Source organism: Papio anubis, chromosome 6, assembly GCF_008728515.1.
Source record: "Papio anubis isolate 15944 chromosome 6, Panubis1.0, whole genome shotgun sequence".
Classification (NCBI taxonomy): domain Eukaryota; kingdom Metazoa; phylum Chordata; class Mammalia; order Primates; family Cercopithecidae; genus Papio; species Papio anubis.
Genome location: NC_044981.1, coordinates 122,905,794 through 122,927,039, shown reverse-complemented (window position 1 = coordinate 122,927,039; position 21,246 = coordinate 122,905,794). Strand labels below are relative to the sequence as shown.

Genomic DNA, 21,246 nt, shown 5'->3' with positions numbered 1-21,246 from the left:
TCGGCCATCTTGCTCCACCCCTGGAGTCTCCACAGGGGAAAATTTTAAATAAGCAGTCTTCATTTTTCAAATATTGTCTTAATTGAGAAGCTATGTAATATTTGAAATGTACTAATTTTAAAATATGAATGTTTCTTTCAATTTCATGGGGTTGAAAGAAATTATGAAAATTTTATTACATTAAAACATTATAAAAACTTGTACCAGGGCCTTTTCGGTCTGGGCTAGAGGGTTCGGTTCATCCATTGCACCAGTCTACTCAGCAAGAATTGTTTCTTGGTATCTACTCAAGCCTCACTGAAGAGAATAACTGTTGCAAAGCTCTGATTTTTAAATGTTTTCTTAAATATGTATATATAAAATTGAAACTTATGTTATTGGAATTTCTACCTGTTGCATCTGCACTCTCAGCAGCATTGGCCAGAACTTTTTCCCCCGATGGAAATATTTTTTATCTGCCTCATCTGATAGGGTAATCACCAGCTGCATATGGCTTTGAGCATTAGTGACTTGAGGAACTGAAAATTTTCATTTTATTTAATTTTACTTAATTTAAATTTAAATGTGAATAGTCGCCCAATACAACATAAATAATCACAACATAATACAATGTAAATAATCACAAAATACAATAGGCTAGTGACTATTGTACTGGACAACACAAACAGGGTAGTTTGATGAAAAAGCTAGCGATCATTTTCACATGCTGGCCCTTCAGAAATGTCAAGAGATTGTTGATATTTGTAGTTTCTCTTTAGGACATTTTTTTGTTTCCTCATTAATAGGTTTGAACTTCAGAAATTAGTTTGTTGCTACTGCTGCTACTGTTGTTATGATCCTCTTTTTCCTAAGGTCTCTTCAAGCTCATAGATTCTGTCATTGTTTCTAAATGTTCCTTGGAGATGTTGAGCAATTATAGTCTTGATACATATAAAGTACTCTGAATGCATGGGACAACAAACAAACAAACAAACAAAACTGACACACAAATCGCAGAATCTGGAACATCTGGAGACATAGGGCACGCAAGGTTTAAACAAATAGTTGTAACCAGGACAATTTTGCCTCACAGGGGACATTTGGCAATGTCTGGAGGTGGGTATTGACTGCCATGACTTGTGGGGGGTGCGGTGCTTCTGGTATGTAGTGAATAGAGGGCAGTGATGCCACTAAACATCCTACAATGCTCAGGACTGAGCCTCCACAACAGAGAATCATCCAGCCCAAAATGTCAATAATGCCAAGGCTGAGGAAGCCCGGTTTCCACAAACATTTAAGAAATAAATATCACATTAAAAGCCTCATTCATTTGAAAAGAAGGAAAGACTTACAAAATGGCCTGCCTAGGTGTACTAATATTGTAAAAGTTTATAAGTTGCATGCTTGTTTCTGCATTCCTCTTCCACATCAAAATCTCTATTGGGTCACTGAATGCTCTGGTAAATTTACTAAGAACATCTTCAAAAGTTCTTCACTCCTTCCTTCTTTTCCTTCTGAAGCTATTACTGCGGATCTTGTTATTATCATTATTAGACACTCGTAATATACTTTTAATCCCCATTTGTGCTTCCGTTTTCACAGAACACTATTTATGTTGTAACAAAGCCACTGGTTAAATAATGAGTCCAGATAAAAATGATGTGATATCGTGAAGTCATCTTCTTCAGATTCGTATTTGGTAAGACTCCTTTTTCCTTGGAAATATTTTATTTGGTAGTGTGTGAGGCCAGTTAATCTTTCTCTCGCATCCTGAGGCAGGAAATAATTAATATAACCTGGGGGAAGAGCTAGCTGGTCAGAAGGAAATCTGACACCTGGTGAAATGTGCCTCGTTTCCGGTTTCAGCACTAGCGTGAAATTTCCCGAGGTTCATAGAAAGGTTCTTCAAATCTTGGCAAATCTCTTGGTAAACTGGGTAGTGTCAGATTCCAAAAGAAATATGAAAGTTTTACCTGGCTTCGAATTTCCAGTGTAAAATGTTCAACAGTTTAAGCAAGAGGGCTCCTTGCAATTGAGAAAAATCCAAGTTTCTTACTTTGGATAACTTGTTGGAAGATACAATTCACCAAGCATTAAAACCTCCAGGGAGACACATTTCATAGTAAGCCATCCAGCCTCTTTCAGAACATGCAGGAGTTTTCAATGGACATGGCTGCTATCACTGCACCAACAATTTCACATTGTTCATTATCACATTGTATCATAATGTTCCCACATTCAAAGCCATGCTAGAGGAAAATACTCCCCCAGAGGGTTTTTCAAAGTTCCCACTGGAGAGAAGAATGCATGGGACATTTCCTATCAAGTTCCAAAGAGTGGAAAAGAAAGTACAATGATAAGAATCAATAGACAATTCCTAAAATATTGTTCATGAAATGAGTTCTAGCAGGCTGTGAAGGTGAAGAGAAAAGTTACATTTCCAAGTTCTAATAGCAGTGTTGGACTTTGAAATAAAAAGAAGGTTTTCTAAAACCTTGTCCTGCTTTGAGTAGGTTTGAGATTTGACATTCAGCACGCATTTTTAAAATCTTCCAGCAAAACCTCTGTACATCCACTTAGTACTAAAGGGCTGCTTTGCCCAGTTCCCAGGGGCTCTAACATGCAGGCTGATTGCAGCCCTGCTAAGTCAGCAAAGGGAGGCTGCGGGTTCAGAATGTTGCTCCTTTTAAAGGAGCCACATCCTGCCAGGGCCTTGGAATCATTACAACCTCATGATAAAATTTCTGGCAATTTAATTAACACAAAGACATTTGAATCGTTTCTAGTGTTTGTAATCTCCTTCTATCTGAGTACCATATAATCAAGGACATTCAACTGGAACAGAATTAGCCTACTTTAAGGACACCCCAAACAAATTCATACAGGCTGAAGTTATTTAATCATTGGTGCTGAGAAATGGATATGGTTAAGCTGATGAACACAGTTTCTCCATAGTGTCTTTGATGGAAAGCAGTGCTCCTATAGAGGTATTGATCTGTGGGATAAATAAAAACACTGGGGTTTAAAATTACATTGATTATTACTAACTACTCCTTTTTCACTGAAAGCAATATCAAGTCCATCAAATAAGGTCTATGACCAAAAATCAAAGGCCATTTTTTTGTGTTCAAAACATGGAAAAAATTATTGTTACCAAATCTATCTTTTCAACCAACCCACAACATAGGTAGAAATTGCTGTCAGAGTTGACACACGCTAACATGAAGAGTGATGAGAGGTTATTCTTTCTTGGTTTTTTTGGTAATCAAACACTCTGAAATTGTGATTGATTGCTGGCTCCAAGTGATTTTTTTTTTTTTTTTTTTTTAGGGCAAGCTTCCAAAGGATTTCCTAAGGCCAAATCTAAAATAGCGAAGAGGAAAATACATAAATTTATCCTTTAATAATTGATGCTAAAAACTAATTTTCAAAATATTCCCAGGAAAGTCCTATCTTTGGACTTAAATTACAAGGAAATTGTTCTAATTGTTTCAACAAAAGAACTGTTGTTAAAAATAACCTGCAGCGTTCTGTTTTGGTTAGTGGTAAATCAAGTTTAACTCCTGGGAAAACTCAAAATTCATTCTGTAATACAGCGGCCCCAGTATTTTTCTTTGGCTTTTAAGAAAGCTGTGAGTTAGAACTTGAATTGATTTGTAACACAAACACTAGGATTGACTCCCACCAAACAGTGATGGTGCCCTTTTGCTGAATGCAGACAATTGGTAGCCCAGTGGGTGAATTGATTCTTTGCCTTGGGAGAAGAGAATACAAGGACTCAGGAAGAGCTGAGTAATGTTCGCACATGAATGAGTGAATGATGAGACCGAGACTGTATCACCACAGGCTTTTCTCCGATTCCAGGTCTCTTGTCCAGTAGAGAGGATGATGTACTTTTCTCCAGAAAGTTAGAAAGCAGCAAAACTTTGTATTTTACTAGAGGGGACAGTTTAGTATTCTGCTAAGCTGACAGTAAAATGAACCTGCCAGTTCCTCCTTTTTAAACCATCCACTGACGTGGGACTAAAGAATTGCTCAAGGAAATTAATTGCAGACACTCTTAAAAACCAAGTGGAAAGGAATTTCTGCACTGAAGGGGAGTCAGTCTGAAATTTATGGCAGTGGAAAGTACTTTAATCAAATAGTGTAGCTGTATTTTTAAAGGATGGGATAATTTTATGATCAATAACAATATTTGTATGCCTGCATGCTGAAATGGAGAAATCAAATCTCATGCTTCAAAGCCTAGGCTACGTGCTGCAGGTGTCTAGGAGAACTGTTTTCATAACATACATCATTATAAACTAGCCTGGGTAAATTGATGTCTTTTTCTGCCTTTACATGAAGCATGAGGAATTGGTGACTGCAATGGCCTAAGACTAAGTTAAATGTCTGACATTGAGCTTGTCTGGGCTCTTTTCCCACTAGCTGAAGAATAGAGGTGCTGGAGCCATGTGGAGTTGGGTGGGGCTTGAATGGGAAAGGTAGAATGTTATAAGGAGTTAGTTTCTCACATTTGGATAATTTGAGGCTGAAAACCATATTTCCATTACCCGTTGGTAAAAGAGTGAGAGCAGAGAGGCAAATGCCAAAGAATGATGTCAGTCAAATGCCCGAGGTTTAACCAAGTGACAGAGAGCCTTGGGGCTCGTTGTATTTCCAATACATATTTGTGTGAGCAGACAACTCACTAAAATCTCCATCATCTCAGTATGTAATGCCAGTGTTACGTAGTGGAATTATGGAGTTAACTTTAAAAATCACTTATAAAAATGTTGGAGAAAATTTAAGGTAAAACAGGTTCAACATTGAAAGCACCATGAGTAATAGTAATTATACTCTTGAAAACTTCAGTATAACCAGGTCCATTTGGAGCTCAATTCAAAAAGACTTTGTTACTAACGAGCCCAAAGAGCATTATGATAAAGGTTTGACTCATCAGGGCATATCATACTAGGCATCAAGGACAGCATAATACTGAGACTGAATGTCATAAAATGATTGCCTCCCAATTAAGACTAATTGTAAGAAAGGGCTGTCTGATTTATAGAATAGTTTTAAGAAATGTAGTCGAATTACTTTTAAGCAGGCTGATACTATAATTGTTTTAGCCAATGGCCTCTTCATTCTTCAAATAATGAGGTTCTAGGCAAATACACTCTGATTCTCAGCCAGTGATTTCTTATCTATGAAAAGTGTGTCATAATTTGAAATAAGAGCCAATGTTTCAGCCATTTAAAAGTAATCAATAACCCATATAACTACAAATAGAGGCTTCTCATGCATTCCATTGATATTACTATAAAAAAAAATTGGATGCTTTCTTAAGCAAACTTCTGCCAAATTATGGCTAGATAAAAACATAGGATCACCATTACGATTATTAGTATACGAATGTGGCTTGGTTCCTTCATTACTATCTTGAGAGGTGTAAGTAATACTAGACTGGAGCCACTCTTTGCAGCAGCATCACCCAGTGTCATGTCTCTGCAGAGAAACCATGAATTAGGGGCTCTCTCTTACATGAACAGTGTCAGTTAAGTGCTCACATTTCAGGTGAAATGTGTGTAAGTGCAAAAGTGTTGCTGATGTCTCCCACCTGGAAACAGGAAATACTCAGGAGTCATTTCCATCCATCTCGTGCTGAGTTTTACATTAATAAGGTAATGTCTTTAAGATCTCTGAGGTTTCAGGAGAAAGGCACACTGGGAGAATGGCTGTTATTATTTCCGAGACCTCCCGTCTCGAGCTAGCTTAAAGGCTAAGGGTCCCGAGGTGGTGCTATAATAGCAGCTCTAATAATGTGCAGTTATAGCACATCTCACGTGAGGTGCTCCGAAGACATTATACACATTTATTCATTAAACCTGAACACACCCCAGAGATAGGTTAACTGCTATGATACTCCTTTATGCCAAAGTAAATGAAAACAGAGGGGGAAGAGAGTCAGCCAAGATTGTATGATGAACCTGTGGTACAACGGGAGCAATGATGGTGCTCTCAAGTTCCCTAGTGACTCGGTGAAAAGTCTTGCCACATTTGGCATGAGCGTATACATGTACCTAGTATGCTTGCTTAATTTTACTTCATCTTGTTCTAGAAATAACTGAAGAACATGTACAAATATATTCAATACAGCTAGATAACATAAATGGAAAATAAGTTTTTAGGGAAGAAGACCCAAGGAAAATAAGGATATAAAAATGAGATGAAACCTGGGATGAAGTACAGTTTGTGTTTTCTGCGAATGATGTTTGGCAAATATTTTCTTCACAAATAAATTGTGCATAAAGGGAAACAAATAGCCTCAGTTTCCCTTATCCGTGTGCCTTGGGAAGAAAGTTTTACATGTTATGGGAAAGAAAGGGCTAGAGAAAACATCAAAGCTTTGTAAAATTAGACTTCAATCCAGTTTGTTGAGTGGTAGATCAAAACAGTATTATTAGGGCCCAAGAGCCCCTCAATCTAGTGGTACCTCTGCTAAAGTGCAAACCTAGGAACAGTATGTTTTCCCACCATCTGGAGGGGTAAACATCAGAGACAATGAGAAAAACTAAGAACAATGGGCAGTGGCAGCAGAGGGACTTGCTCTAAATCCTGAAAGGGGTTGGAGGTCATGGGTGAATTAGTGCCACAAATGAGGCAATGATCCATGGTTTGGGCAGAGTTTATGGGAACAGGGGTATGTTGCAACAGCATGGACGGCAGCCCATGGGCAAACATAGTGCCCGCAGCATAGTGCTGCCTACGTGTGCGGCAGCATCAACCCAGGTGAGCAAAGGGTCAGCCTGAGTCACGGCTTTAGAGCTGCAACCAGATGTGAGATGGTGCTCCCCTCTGCTACTCCCACCTCATCTGTCACCTCCAATCTCATTCCTCAGCCCCCAGCCTCTTTTGTAATAACGTTTTTAAAAGACACAGTATATTCTCATTGGATTGGTATAGCTTAAACACAATGCTTTCTTGGGAGTAATCAGCTTCTAAACTTTTCCTTTAGTACTGTACTATTATTATCAGAGGGTTTTTAAAATTGGGTTGTGTGTGTGTGTGTGTGTGTGTGTTTGTGTTATTCTGTTGTTCCTTACATTCCTGATCTAGTACATGCAGGCAAAGTCTCACATGTGGTAGTACATGAATGGACAAAACCTGAACATCAGGTGGAAATTTCAGGTCATGTAGTATTTACAGAAAATCACTTGAAGCCCTATTCTATGCCCCCATGGAAGTCAAAAATATCATAATTATCCCTGCACATGTACTGGGGCCTTATCTGCCTTCACTGGATTAGGTGGGGTGAGGGATCATCATGTTCTCCCACACATGCTGTGTGTTTGGCATGATTTTACCAGATGTGAAATTCAGCCTCATTTTTCTCAAAACATTCACCAACTCACAAACACAAAGAACTTTGAAAATAGTCAAGTTGGTCAATGTTTTTTTGAGAGGAGTTTAGATTCCAAGATCAAGCTATTTCAAATTGAACACTAAAAATTTCTATTCATGTATTCATTCATTCATTCACTCTTTTCTATAAAAAACATTAAATCCTTACATTGTGCCAGGCACAGCTCATGGTGCTTGGTTACCAGTGAAAAACTATCAACATCCCTGCTGTCACTTGAAATGCACTATAACAGATACTTGCACCAGTTACCACAGGCATCCCGAGGTTTTCCCTGGTTGCCTCCCAGACAGGCTCTAATCTCCCCCAATTTTTTCTATCTCTTCTGTTCCATCACTTTTCAGGAATAAAAAGAAAGTCCTCTCAATTTTCTCTTGAATGGATGTATTGATTTGAACCTGCCCTAAGCCCTATGGACATCCCCACCATGAAGATTCTTCTTTCTCTCTCTCTTTTCTTTTTCTTTCTTTTCTTTCTTCTTCTTTTCTTTTTCCTTCCTTCCTTCCTTCTTCCTTCCTTCCTTCCTTCTTCTTTGATTGTCTGTTGCCGTTTATTTTGATGAAAGAGCGTGGATTTCAGCTCACTGCACCTTCTGCCCTCCCCTGGTTCAAATGATCTTCACCAGGTTCTGATTGACGGCGCCACCACCCTGACCACCTTCGCTTTTTGTAGATAGTTTGCCGCCGGTCGGCTGATCTCGAATTTGACCTGCGATCCACCCGCCCTAACTTCCAGCGTTTGATTTGGTTTCAATTATGCCCGGTCTAAAATATTTTGTTGTTTCCGGCGAATACCTGGAAAGATATTTTTATCATCTCTGTTAGTGGGATATAGACAGTTTAAGTTATTAGATATTCATTAATAAGAGAAGAAATCTCTTATGGTACCCATGCATAGTTTTAAATATTGCTGGGAGATCAACTGCTCATCTGTAAAGTTTTCATGTTTGAGTCTCCCTGCTTCCCCCAATCCAGTCAGGATGGCAGGCACACTGCATAAGAGCCCTTCCAGGGACTACAGTAGGGAAATGATTACATTTTACCATGTTCAGAATAGGATCTGAGAGATGACGATCAGCCCACAAAGACTCTCTGTCAGTGTTATCTACGAATCTCACACCAAGGCTATATATATGGGTCAAATACTCTCTGGTTTCATTTCATGTGTTTCATTCCATGTGTTACCACTCAGTACTATCAGTATTCACCTCATGAATAATTTTAGCAGTTTAAAAAATTTTTCATAAATATATTGGCCTTTAAAAGGTGGTCCATGAATAAGCAATCCATCTACTTTCCAATGACCCTGGTAGTTCACCATGTGAGCCACCAGAAATTTTGGTGTTTACATCCAAGAATGGCTACATTTGTCATAGATCAGTGGGATAAATGAATGTCAAACAGCAACCCAATGTCCACACAGAGGGAGCCCTGATTAGGAAATGTATGTACCAAAATAAACACAAGTATTATATTAAAAAAACACACAGAAAAATAAATGGTCTAAAAATTGTGGATATCACTTGATGGATATTTTAAAATTTAATCCTCTGTCAAAGAAATCGTTTTCCATAATACAGAAGTCTATGAGATCCAAGATGAGAAAAATGAAACAAAAGTAACTCAACGAAACAGTTTGCTTTTAGCACAATTCACAATTACAAAGATATGGAATCAACCAAAGTGCCCAACCAATGAATGGATAAAGAAAGTGTGTGTGTGTGTGTGTGTGTGTGTGTGTGTGTACATACACTATGGAATACTACTCACCCATAAAAAAGAATGAAATAGTGTCTTTTGCAGCAACTTGGATGGAACTAGAGAGTACTATCCTAAGTGAAGTAATTAAGAAATAAAAAGCCAAATACCACATGTTCTTACTTACAAGTGAGAACTAAGATATGGGTATGTAAGGGCATACAGAGTAGTATAATGGACATTGGAGATTCGGGAGAGTGGGAAGGAGGGTGAGAGATGAAGAATTGCCTGTTGGGCACAATGTACACTATTTGGGTAATGGGTACTCTAAAATCCCAGACTGTACCACTATATGACTCATCCATGTAACCAAAAACCATTTGTACCTTAAAGTTATTGAAATAAAAAAGATTTTTTAAGCTCAGCTTGCTTTTGAAGGAAAAATTCCAGGCAAATTTAGTGAATCTAAGGAAATATAATTATCCGTTTTCCTAGGTAAATTATCATCAGTTAAAAACCACTGTCCTAATTGGAGAAGGCTCACCTAGACCTGACAATTCATGTATACAAGATAGGACCTTCTGGAAATGGGAAAATGTGTTGAGGTGGAGTTTATTGGTGAGTCAATGAAGGAAGGATTATTTGTTGCCTGAGAGTGTTGTGCAATGGTTGAAAAAGACCTGAGGGTCCAGTCTTTAATGCAGAAAAAAGGTAGAGGTATCAATTCCTAAAGGCTGAGCAGGAGGACATTCATTAATAATGTGACAAGAGCCATCAAAAGGAAGGAAATTCTTCTACATGGAGCATTGCAAGGATGGAGATCTGATGAGGGAAAATTTCTTGAAGTAGGAATATAATCAGCTCCATCTTACAGGTTGCCATCCCTGTGCAGTAGTCATTAATGGGTCATGAGTTTTGTCTAACTTTCCCCAGTTATCTGTCCCTTAAGAAGATGGAAAGATCCTGAAAGAAACCAATCTCTATTACTTTCTTGTGCTCAAGAGAAACAAGATGGAAAACAGACGACTTTCTGATTTGAACAATATGGTCTCTGGCATCTATGAAGATTTTTCAGAGATGCCAGATGATTCCATAACAAAAGTAAAATAAATAACAACAAACCTCTTTTGAATAAGTCTCACTTTCATTAGCTTTTTCTTTGCTTTTCCAGTGAGGAAATGAGACTAAGTTTCACTGAACCAGAAGAGGATTCTTCTGTGACACCAATAAATGTGAGAAATCAACTTAGAAATTTTAAATTGAATTAGCATATAGCAGTTACTGTATGCCATGCATAGTTCTAAGGGTTTTACAAACATCAACTCATTGAATTCTTATGAAAGTCTATGAGGTAAACACTACTATTTCTAAGGGCAGACTGTTGTTCAAGAAGAAACCCAGCTGTGGATTATCCGCTGCGTGTCTTTTTGGGTCTAGTGATAGAAGTCTCCGTGCTGGTCAACAGTAAGGAGCTTAGGCCAGCATTATTGCATAGCGGATGACCCTCAGGAAAGGTGCCTCCCTGCCATTCTCTCCTGTCTGCAAAGCCTACAAACTGCCAAAACCAACATAGTGTGAGGTCTCAAGAAGTGAAAATATCTTAATAAATGAGTTGTTCTTCCTGTGTAGAGAAATTAGTCATCTTGGGGGTATTGATTAAGATTTCCCCAAATTTCCAAAGGTGGGGGTTTTTGTGGAGGGTAGGGAAGTTAGGAATTTATGCGGGGGCAAACACAGAGGCCCTAAGAGCCATGGAGAGAAAGAAAGGCTTCTACCTCTCTCCTCTGCTACTATTATTTATTTATTTATTTATTTTTGAGATGGAGTCTCGCTCTGTCACCAAGGCTGGAGTGCGGTGGCTCCATCTCAGCTCACTGCAAGCTCCGCCTCCTGGGTTCACGCCATTCTCCTGCCTCAGCCTCCCAAGTAGCTGGGACTATAGGCACCCACCACCATGCCCGGCTAATTTTTTTGTATTTTTAGTAGAGATGGGGTTTCACCGTGTTAGCCAGGATGGTCTCGATCTCCTGACCTTGTGATCCACCCACCTTGGCCCCCCAAAGTGCTGGGATTACAGGTGTGAGCCACCGCACCCGGCCCCTCTGCTACTACTATTATCAATTCCATCACCATTCTCATTTTCACCACTTTCACACTCCTTTTGTCAATCATAATTTTTAAAACTTAAAAAAAAAAGAGGAAAGGAAAAAGAAAAGTCAAGGCAGTAGAGGTTTAGAGAAAAAATTTTCAATAAAAATTTAGAATAAAAGAAACGAGAATAAAGTAAAAGTACGTATAAGAGAATTAAAATTCCAGTAGAACAAAATGTTGAGTTTGAAATTAAGATTAAAAGAATGAGATTTAAAAGATAAAAGTGGATCATTAAAATTATAAAACTATAGATTATTAAAGAATAAGATAAAATACTTAAACCCATCAGATAAAAATTTCAATATAAAAATAGATAAAACTAAGAATTAGTAGGAATTAATCACTAAGTAGGAAAAAATTAAGGCATTGAAACTAAAAATAAAGAGGATTAGAGGCAAATATGTTAAGAAGAAATTAGAGAACTATACAAGAAAGAAAGGAAAAAAATTTTCTCTGAGCAGTTAAGAAATGGGTCTTGTTTAAAATGTAGATACATTGGGAGAACATCCTTTCTGAGTTAAGTGCACAAGGAGGAAGGGAATATGGGGATAAGTTGCTCTTTGGCCAGGGATATGGTTAGGATATGGTTACCCAAATCTCATCTTGAATTGTAACTCCCATAATTCCCATGTGTTGTGAGAGGGACCTGGTGGGAGATAATTGAATCATGGGGGTAGTTTTCCCCATACTGTTCTCATGGTAGTGAATAAGTCTCATGAGATTGATGATTTTATAAGGAGTTTCCTCTTTCACTTGGTTCTCATTCTCTCTTGTCTGCCACCACATAAGATGTGCCTTTCACCTTCTTCTATGATTGTGAGGCCTCCCCAGCCATGAGGAACTGTGAGTCCATTAAACCTCTTTTTCTTTATAAATTACCCAGTGTCTGGAATGTCTTTATCAACAGCATGAGAACAGACTAATACAGCTAGAAAGTCAAACTCTGAAGAGACTCCTCTAAACTCTGCCAGATATGCCAGAAATCAAGTCTCCTTCACGCATACAGAGCTGAGGCACTTCTGAGCTTCCTCTCCCTGATCCTAAGATATTTCGTTTTTCTTTGTGTCACCTACTAATGTGATCTGCTCTTTATTCAAGGCAGAGTCCTTAAGTCTCGTGAACAGAAATTGTAGACTACTAAAGAACATGGTGGACATCAGAGAATCTGAGTCATGAGCAACAATCAAATAATAATAAATTATGTTTTCTATTAAATATTTTTTCTGTGATTTGTAAAATACACTTTTAATGGTCGGGGATTCTGATTTTTTTCCCACAGTAGGTATTTCATAGTTGCCATTTTTACCATGATGTCATTGATGAAGTTGTTCCATAAATTCTTAAAATATTGTGTTGTTGGGGACATGAACCTTGGCTGGCCTTGACATCAGACCTAGGGCAGGACACAGGAACCGGGGAGGCTGGCTGACTCAGAGCTCCCCCATGGCTACGTCTGTGCTTCCTTCCCTTTTTAGGAGCTTCATTCTTTCTTCCTCAGCTGCTCTCCATTTCACAAGCATGAGAGCCAGATGGGAGTTCCTCCGCCCACCCTGCCTGGTTAGCAACAGTGACTGATTTAAGAGTAAGTACGCACCTCTGCAGTCAGTCACGTAGAACCTCACCTACTAAACTGCAGATTGGTCCAGGAAGTGAGAACGTGACCTAAACCAGACAATCAGAGGCTTTCCCTAGATTTTCCTAATTGAGCCCGAGGGGAGAAGTACTTGGATGCCATGACTCCTCAAGAAGTACTTGAGGAGAGAAAGTTGAGAAAATGAAACCAAACATAAAGAGCTAAACCATGAGGAGTCCTGCCCAGCTTCTGAGCTGTCCATCATGAGATCATGACTCCTCTCCTATTTTTGCAATCAATAAAGGCAAACGCTTTCTGCCCCTGTAGCTATCCTCAAAGAGTGGTGTCCAAAAGCAGGGCGGCTTAAGTCCTCATTTAATGAGAAAACTCTTTTATTAATAGCATATTTTTAGGTCTTTTGGTAAACTAGGGGAAACTAGCTTGCGTTGGTATGTGTTAAGTAAATGTACTAATCTTGTAATTTATACTCTTCCCCAAACTCCAGGACCCACTGCATAAATAAGTTTCTTATGCCAGATTTCTTTCTTTCGTAAGAAATATATGTATTTTTTCTCTCAGAGCCCCACTATCACCATTTAGTCTCTAAAAAATCTGAGAGATTTGCCCCACCTACATTTGATTCCCAGCTGCTAACCTGGAATTTTGTTTTAGGAGTTTGTGAAGACTACTTTCCAACCACCTGTGTAATGCAATTATTTCAAAAAGATACCAGAGAAGACCGACTGCTTGAGTCGGGCCATGGGTCTTTTGTCCTCAGACTGAGATTTACACCATTGCCTGCCCTGGTTCTCCAGCCTTCAGACTTGTACCCAATTATACCACTGGCTTTGCTGAGTCTCCAGTTTGCAGATGGCAGATCCTGGGACTTCTCAAGTTCCATAATTGCAGGAGCCGTAGATGTAGATATAGATACAGATATAGATATAGATATAGATATAGATATATATACATGGATAGAGATATCTCTATCCAACATCTATCTATCTACCTATCCATTATCTATCTATCTATCTATCTATCTATCTATCTATCTATCTATCTATCTATCTATCATATTGCTTCTGTTCCTCTGGAGAACTCTAATAAAACCACTAAAAAACATAAAGTGTTGTCAATTAAAGTATGATAAGAATCAGCAAGCCTTATCTGTAAGTGATGATAGTAAATATTTTAGGCTTTAAGGTCCACAAGGTCTCTATTATAATGGCTGAATCCTGCCATCGTAGCAAGAAAGCAACCATAGGCAATATGTAAGCAAATGGCTATGACTGTGTTCTAATAAAGCTTTATTTGTGGACATGGAAATTTGAATTTTATGTAACTTTTACATGTTATAAAACTATTTTTCTTTTTTTTTTTTTGTAACCGTAAAAAATGTACAAACCAATCTTAGCACTAGAGCCATACAAAAGCAGGTGGTCAGCTAGATTTGATCGACAGGACATTACGGCTTCTTATCATGTTAATTACAAGATGCATCCATATTTCAGAGTTGTTAGAATGTAGAGATACCTGCGTCTTAGATTGAATGTGATAGTGCAGTATTATAGAACCCTAGGTCTTTTGGATTCCCTAGGTTTTAACATCTATAACGTATCTCCACAATGTGTTTCCACTTAACCTTTGGCAATCAGCAAGGATCATTGGTAAGCATACAGTGTGTCCTTTCTGGGACATAGTGAGAGGTGGACATGGAATGGAGAAGGCTGAGAAGAAAGTTAGAGGAAATTGAGGTGTATGGGGCAGTCTTTTGGAATCTGAATGTTCAGAGAATAATGATGCATGCCATTTGTATAGCACTTTAAATTCCATAAAGTCTATATATATACATTGTTTTATTGAATTTTCCCCATGGATCTGTGAAGTACCCATTGTAGAAATTAGCTGCAGAACAGAAAAACATACATGTGAGTGAGTTATACCTGGTAAAAGGTAGACCCTAACATTGTCTTTTGACCATACAACTGTTCTTCCTTATGCAAAAAGCTTATATTCAGTGAGTGTTTCTAAGGATGAAAGTTAAGCAGACATGTTTCAGTGGACTGGGAGAAAGGGATGAGAAAAAAAGTAAGAACCAGTGTTTCCAGTGCTTTGAATAATCTCCACCCTTCAGCAAATTGAAGGAGGCTTTTCTCACTTATGATCATGATTGTATTGTCACAGCCTTTCTCTTTCATTTTCCTTACAGTATTGCTTTCAGCAGAACCTACTGCCTCTTAGCCAATGTTAGTACAAAGGCATTTGCAAGACACCGTATGGGCATATCTGACCCCAAATGCAGCTGGTTTGTTAATTAAATTTAAACGTTTTGACATTTATCTCTGATTTCACTTCCTTGTTCTGTTTCTCTTCTCTTCCTCTTTTGAGCCAAGTAATAAATGCAATGAAAGTAACATGGACTTTGAACTCAGGAATTTGAATCCAAATGTGCTGTTTATTAGTTTGTGACTCTTAGCAAACTACTTAATCTTTCTGAATGCTTTCATTATTCTCATTTTTAAAAGGGGAATAGTATTACCAACATTATGGAAGTTATCAGTGAGGTGTTACACATAATGCCCATAGAAAGATGCCCACCCCCATAGTAGTATGTGTTAACTATCATTGTAAACATTAAATGGAGTCACATATAAAATACCAAAAAAGGCATCTGATGCATAATAGGTAATCCCTCAACCATAGAGAAAGCAAGATTCTCTCTATATGGATTCTCCAGGGTCACCTTTTTCATCTAATTTGCAACGTTGTACCCCCTCTTTTCGAACACACAAAATATGACTGAATAACATGATCCTGGTCACTCGAGTTGTTTTTGTTGAGTTTATCTTCATTTTCTCATTTCTGCTAAAGGCTGTGTAGTATAGTATAGAAATTACAAGCTCTTACCTACCCTTTATAAAATTAATCAATGATTTACTTCCCCAATAAAACCCTATCTCTTTTCTTTATGTATTTCCACTTTGTTTCTCTATATTTCTAATTGTATTAGCCTCCCTCTTAAAGACTGATTATTTATCCCCTCATGTAAGTACATTTTGATACCTGCAACCTCAATGAATATTTCTCTGTCTTTCATCTCACCAGGTCTCTCAGCAGCATTGGACAATGTTGGCATCTTCCTGACTTTTGAATTATTCTCTTCCCTTATCTTCCACAATTCCTCTATTTTCCTTATATCTATCTGTCTCTTCCATCTGTGTTGCCCTTGTAGGCTCCTCCTTCTCTATCAAACTATTAAATATGTCAGTACTTCAAGGTTCTTCCTAAACCATAGCCTTTCCTCATCAAAATTTTTTGGCAGCTAATTTTCTTTACTTTTGCAATTTAGTATTTCCATTATTGTCTTCCCTATCCTTCCAGTAATCCAAGATAAAATTTCAACCCAGTCTGTCTCCTTTCCCAGATCATTCCTTTGATGGTGTGCCCTTGTTACATATTTGTGGAATGGATAAATGATATAACCTCTCACATGACAGATTGGATTGGACACTTACAAAATCTGCATGATTTAGTTACTACAAACCTTTTCTCCCCACCAGAATGTTATATTCCAAAGATAATGCTCTACCCATTGTCCATTGTTCTCAAAAAAACCTGTAACTATGAGAATATGGCATCCTTTTTTTCTTTTTTTCTTTTCTTTCTTTTTTTTTTTTTTTTTTTGAGATGGAGTCTTGTTCTGTCACCCAGGCTAGAGTGCAGTGGAGTGATCTTGGCTCACTGCAACCTCCGCCTCCCAGGTTCAAGTGATTCTTCTGCCTCAGCCTCCTGAGTAGCTGGGATTATAGGTGTGCACCACCACACCCGGCTAATTTTTGTATTTTTAGTAGAGATGGGTGTCACCATATTGGCCAGGTTGGTCTCAAGCTCCTGACCTTGTGATCCTCCCACCTCAGCCTCACAAAGTGCTGGGATTACAGGTGTGAGCCACTGTACCCGGTCTCCTTTTTTTCTTAAATAAAGACTGGGAGCCAATAGCATGTAGTGAGAACTTAAAAGAGTCATTACTGGCCGGGCACAGTGGCTCACGCCTGTAATCCCAGCACTTTGGGAGGCCGAGGCGGGTGGATCACGAGGTCAGGAAATCGAGACCATCCTGGCTAACATGGTGAAACCCCGTCTCTACTAAAAATACAAAAAATTAGCAGGGTGTGGTGGAGGGTACCTGTAGTTCCAGCTACTTGGGAGGCTGAGGCAGGAGAATGGCGTGAACCAAGGAAGCCGAGCTTGCAGTGAGCCGAGATCGCGCCACTGCACTGCAGCTTGGGCAACAGAGCGAGACTCCATCTCAAAAAAAAAAAAAAAAAAAGAGTCATTACTAAGATGGACATCTGATAGCCTTTTACGTTAATAAGAAAACAACCATTAAGTGATAAAGTAGTGCCGTCCTTGATCTTCCAGATCAAAAAGCAAAAGAGAAAAAGATAAACAACAGCAAAACTCTTCTTAAGCCCGAATAGCCAAGACAATCCTAAGCAAAAAGAACAGCCAGATGCATCATGCTACCTGACTTCAAACTATACTACAAGGCTACAGTAATAAAACAGCATGCTACTGGGGTACAAGAACAGACACATAGGCCAATGGAGCAAAATAGATAACTCAGAAATAAGACCACACACCTACAACCATCTGATCTTCAACAACCTGACAAAAACAAGCAATGGGGAAAGGATTCACTATTTAATAAATGCTGCTCAGAGAACTGGCTAGCCATATGCAGAAAATTGAAACTGGACCCCTTCCTTGCATGATGTGCAAAATGTAATTCAACATGGTTTAAAGACTTAAATGTAAAACCCCAAACTATAAAAACCCTAGAAGAAAATCTAGGCAATACCATTCAGGACATAGGCATAGGCAAAGATTTCATGATGAAAACGCCAAAAAAAAATTGCAACAAAAGCAAAAATTGACAAATGGGATCTAATTAAACTAAAGATCTTCTGTGTAGAAAAATAAACTATCATCAGAGTGAACAGGCAACCTATAGAATGAGAGAAAATTTTTGCAATCTATCCATCTGACAAGGGTCTAATATCCAGAGACTACAAAGGATTTAAACAAATTTACAAGAAAAAAAATGAACAACTTCATTAAGAAGTGAGCAAAGGACATAAACAGATACTTCTCAAAAGAAGACATTCATGTCGCCAACAAACATGAAAAAAAAGCCCAACATCACTGATCATTAGATAAATGTAAACCAAAACCATAAATAAGATACCATCTCACGCCAGTCAAAATGGCAATTATTAACAAGTCCAGAAACAACAGATGCTGGCAAGGCTATAGAGAAAAAGGAACACTTTTACACTGTTGATGGGAGTGTTCAATTAGGTCAACTATTTTGAAAGACCATGTAGAGATTCCTCAAACATCTAGGGGCAGAAATACCATTTAACCCAGCAATCTTGTTACTGGGTATATACCCAAAGGGATATAAATCATTCTATTATAAAGACATATGCATGGGTATGTTCATTACAGCACTATTCACAATAGAAAAGACGTGGAATCAACCCAAATGCCCATCAATGATAGACTGGATAAAGAAAATGTGATACATATACACTATGGGATACTATGCAACATAAAAAGGAATGAGATCATGTCCTTTGCAGGGACATGGATGGAGCTGGAAGCTGTTATTTTCAGCAAACAAATGCAGAAACAGGAAAACCAAACACCAAATGTTCTCACTTATAAGTGGGAACTGGATGATGAGAACATCCATCCAGATGATGGACACATTGCAGGGAACAACACACACTGGGGCCTGTTGGGGAATGAGGGAGAGAGAGCATCAAGAAGAATATCTAATGGATGCTGGGCTCATTGCCTAGGTGATGGATTGATCTGTGCAGCAAACCACCATGGCACATGTTTACCTACGTAAAAAACATGCACATCCTGCACATGTACCCTGTAACTTAAAAGTTGAAGGAAAAAAAAAGCTTTTCTAGTTAACTGCTTCCTAAAACTTCCAACATAAGGACCACTTTTAATGTTAGCAACATTTGTGACATTCACTGAAGGAGCAAATAAATACATATATGGATTTAAACACTCTTCGCAATCACTGTGTGGGCCCCCAAGGCTCCAAAGCGCACAGGTTTACAAGGGTTCCTATGTCCAACTTTCCAGCTAAAGTCTTGGCAGAGAGGTTAGCTGCTCTGTGCAAACCTCCAAAGCCTGGTGCCTCTGCCTTCCCATGTGGCCCAATCCAATTCGTCAGATTGTTCTGATGAGAGAAAATTCGTTTTTTAAAAAAGTACATATATGATGGTTATCAAAATAGTAACTATTTCTGGCTGATAGAATTATGAGTGACTTTTCATATTTTTATATTTCTATAAAATTATGTTGATAGAGTATTAGAAAAACATCTATGCATATAATTAAAACTTCTGTAAAATATTTTTTTAAAAACTCTTATCATTTAGCTATGGCTGCATTAACAGCCACCAAATCCCCAGTAACATTTCTTTCTCATGCAGCAGTAGGTTGGCTGCGGGTTGGCTGAGCTCCGCCAGGGGCTGTTCTTCAAGCTGTAAATCTAGCTGAGCGTGGTTCCTTGCTGTGTGTTGGCCTCTGGTTGGCTTCACATGTGTTCATCTTAGAGCCCAGGCTGAGTGGGCTGCAGTTACTCAGGGAAAGCTCTCCTCATGGCCATGACATCCACACAAGAAAACTAGCAAAAAGGCAAGAGATCTTATGGCAGAAGCTTGAAATTGGCTCACTGTTACTGTTACCTATTTCCGTGGGCCAATCGAGTTACAGGGAGGAACCCAAAATCAAAGTGCAGGCAATTGCTTACCTCCTTTTGGGAAGAACTGCAAAGCTACATGGCGGAAGAATGGGACACATGTAAGGGTGAAGAATTGGGCCTGCTAATTCCATCTACCACATCTACTCCACAATAATAGAACACTAAATTTACTGCTAATTGAACAGAAGGATTCTTATCATCTAAGTTGGTTTCATGATTCTGTTCCCATTCTTCCCTTACCCTTCTTCCCTATGGTTGTCCTCAAGAGATGACTTTTATGTAACAGGAGACAAATAAGAAACAGACAGGCTTGCCTTCAGCATCCATTCTGAAAAATACAACTCAACTACTCTATACGGCAACTCTATACTACAGATTCAGAGGCAGTAATTGCCTTATCTCAGATGCCTGCCCACCATTTATCCTGATGCAGACTTGGGATGGGATTTCAGATGGAATGAGGGACTCACACAGAGAGAAAAATGAATTGAGACAGGGTTGAATTCCTGCAATGGGTGGGGTGAGACTGCCTGAGAAGCAGATGGAACTTACCTAGAAGTTTTAAAGAGGTGCCCAGAGGAGATGAAACCCAACCTCATTGATTTTGAACTCCAAAGAGGGGGCTGCCTTTGTCCCCACAGTATCTAATGCAATATCTCACACATAGTCGGCTTTTAGTATATGGTAGAATGTGAATCAGAATAATATAAATTTCTGAGTCACCACAGCTAATATGAGGTGTATAAATTATAACAGTATAAAGTAGTATGCAGCAGTAAATTATAACACTATACAGACATTCTATTCGATGATCAGATTTTTGGGGGGAGAAATGTCAATTCAACTAAAGTGTTGTTTTTTTTTTTTTTTTTCGGTCATTGGCAAGCATAGGCTTTACTGACCATTTGTAAGTCATCTTGTGAGTTATTTTTCATCACTGTCAGTTCTGGAGAATCATATTGAGGAAGACTGTGGTTTAAGGAAGAGAGAGAACCTGACCGGGATCCTGCAGCCTCGGTTTGTTTTCCTGGGTCCACACCTAATTTGCTGTGCGACCTTGCAAGAGGTCATTCGACCTCTTGTCAGCCTCAGTATTTCCATCTGTAGGATGAGTACTTTGAATCACATGATTGCTGTAGTATTTACATTTTCAGTAGATTGCCCAGGTAGTTATAAGATACATTTTTTTTTCCTGGGATAACAAGCTAACTAAGTTTAGATAGGAATTGAAGGCCAGAAACTTTTCCAAGGCAGTGATATATATTTAATAACTTTATCTTTTAGGCTTTGTGGCTCACTATTGGGCACAGGCTTTCTAGGACTTGTAACCTACCAGGTTAACTTCTCCTGCAGGTTAAGTTCCTCTTCCTGGAACACATGCCAGACTTTAAATGTGCTGAGAAAGTCAGATGAAAGCATAATGCCCGTGAGAGTAGCTTTGCCATGTACCCTGTGCAAGGCACTTGGGGAGAGCCTTCCTTTTCCAGTACCTTCCCTCTCTCTCCACCCTTGCTGCCTGCGGAAAATGAAAAGCAATTATGTCCCTTGCACCATGGAGACAGAAGTACAGAAAATAAACAGTGACTGATTAAGGGAAGTGGCTTTATTACAGGGTTTTTAAAAACACAGTATCATCAATAACAGCAATAAT

The 21,246-nt window shown here is 38.7% G+C and overlaps 1 long non-coding RNA gene across 1 annotated transcript; it reads left to right on the top strand.

The window, feature by feature from the left end:
• The first annotated feature begins 399 nt into the window (after window positions 1–399).
• On the top strand, window positions 400–3,495 carry LOC110743154. The gene is made up of 2 exons (XR_002521742.1): window positions 400–1,678; window positions 3,310–3,495. It is a non-coding gene; the product is annotated as an uncharacterized LOC110743154 (long non-coding RNA).
• The last annotated feature ends 17,751 nt before the right edge of the window (window positions 3,496–21,246 follow it).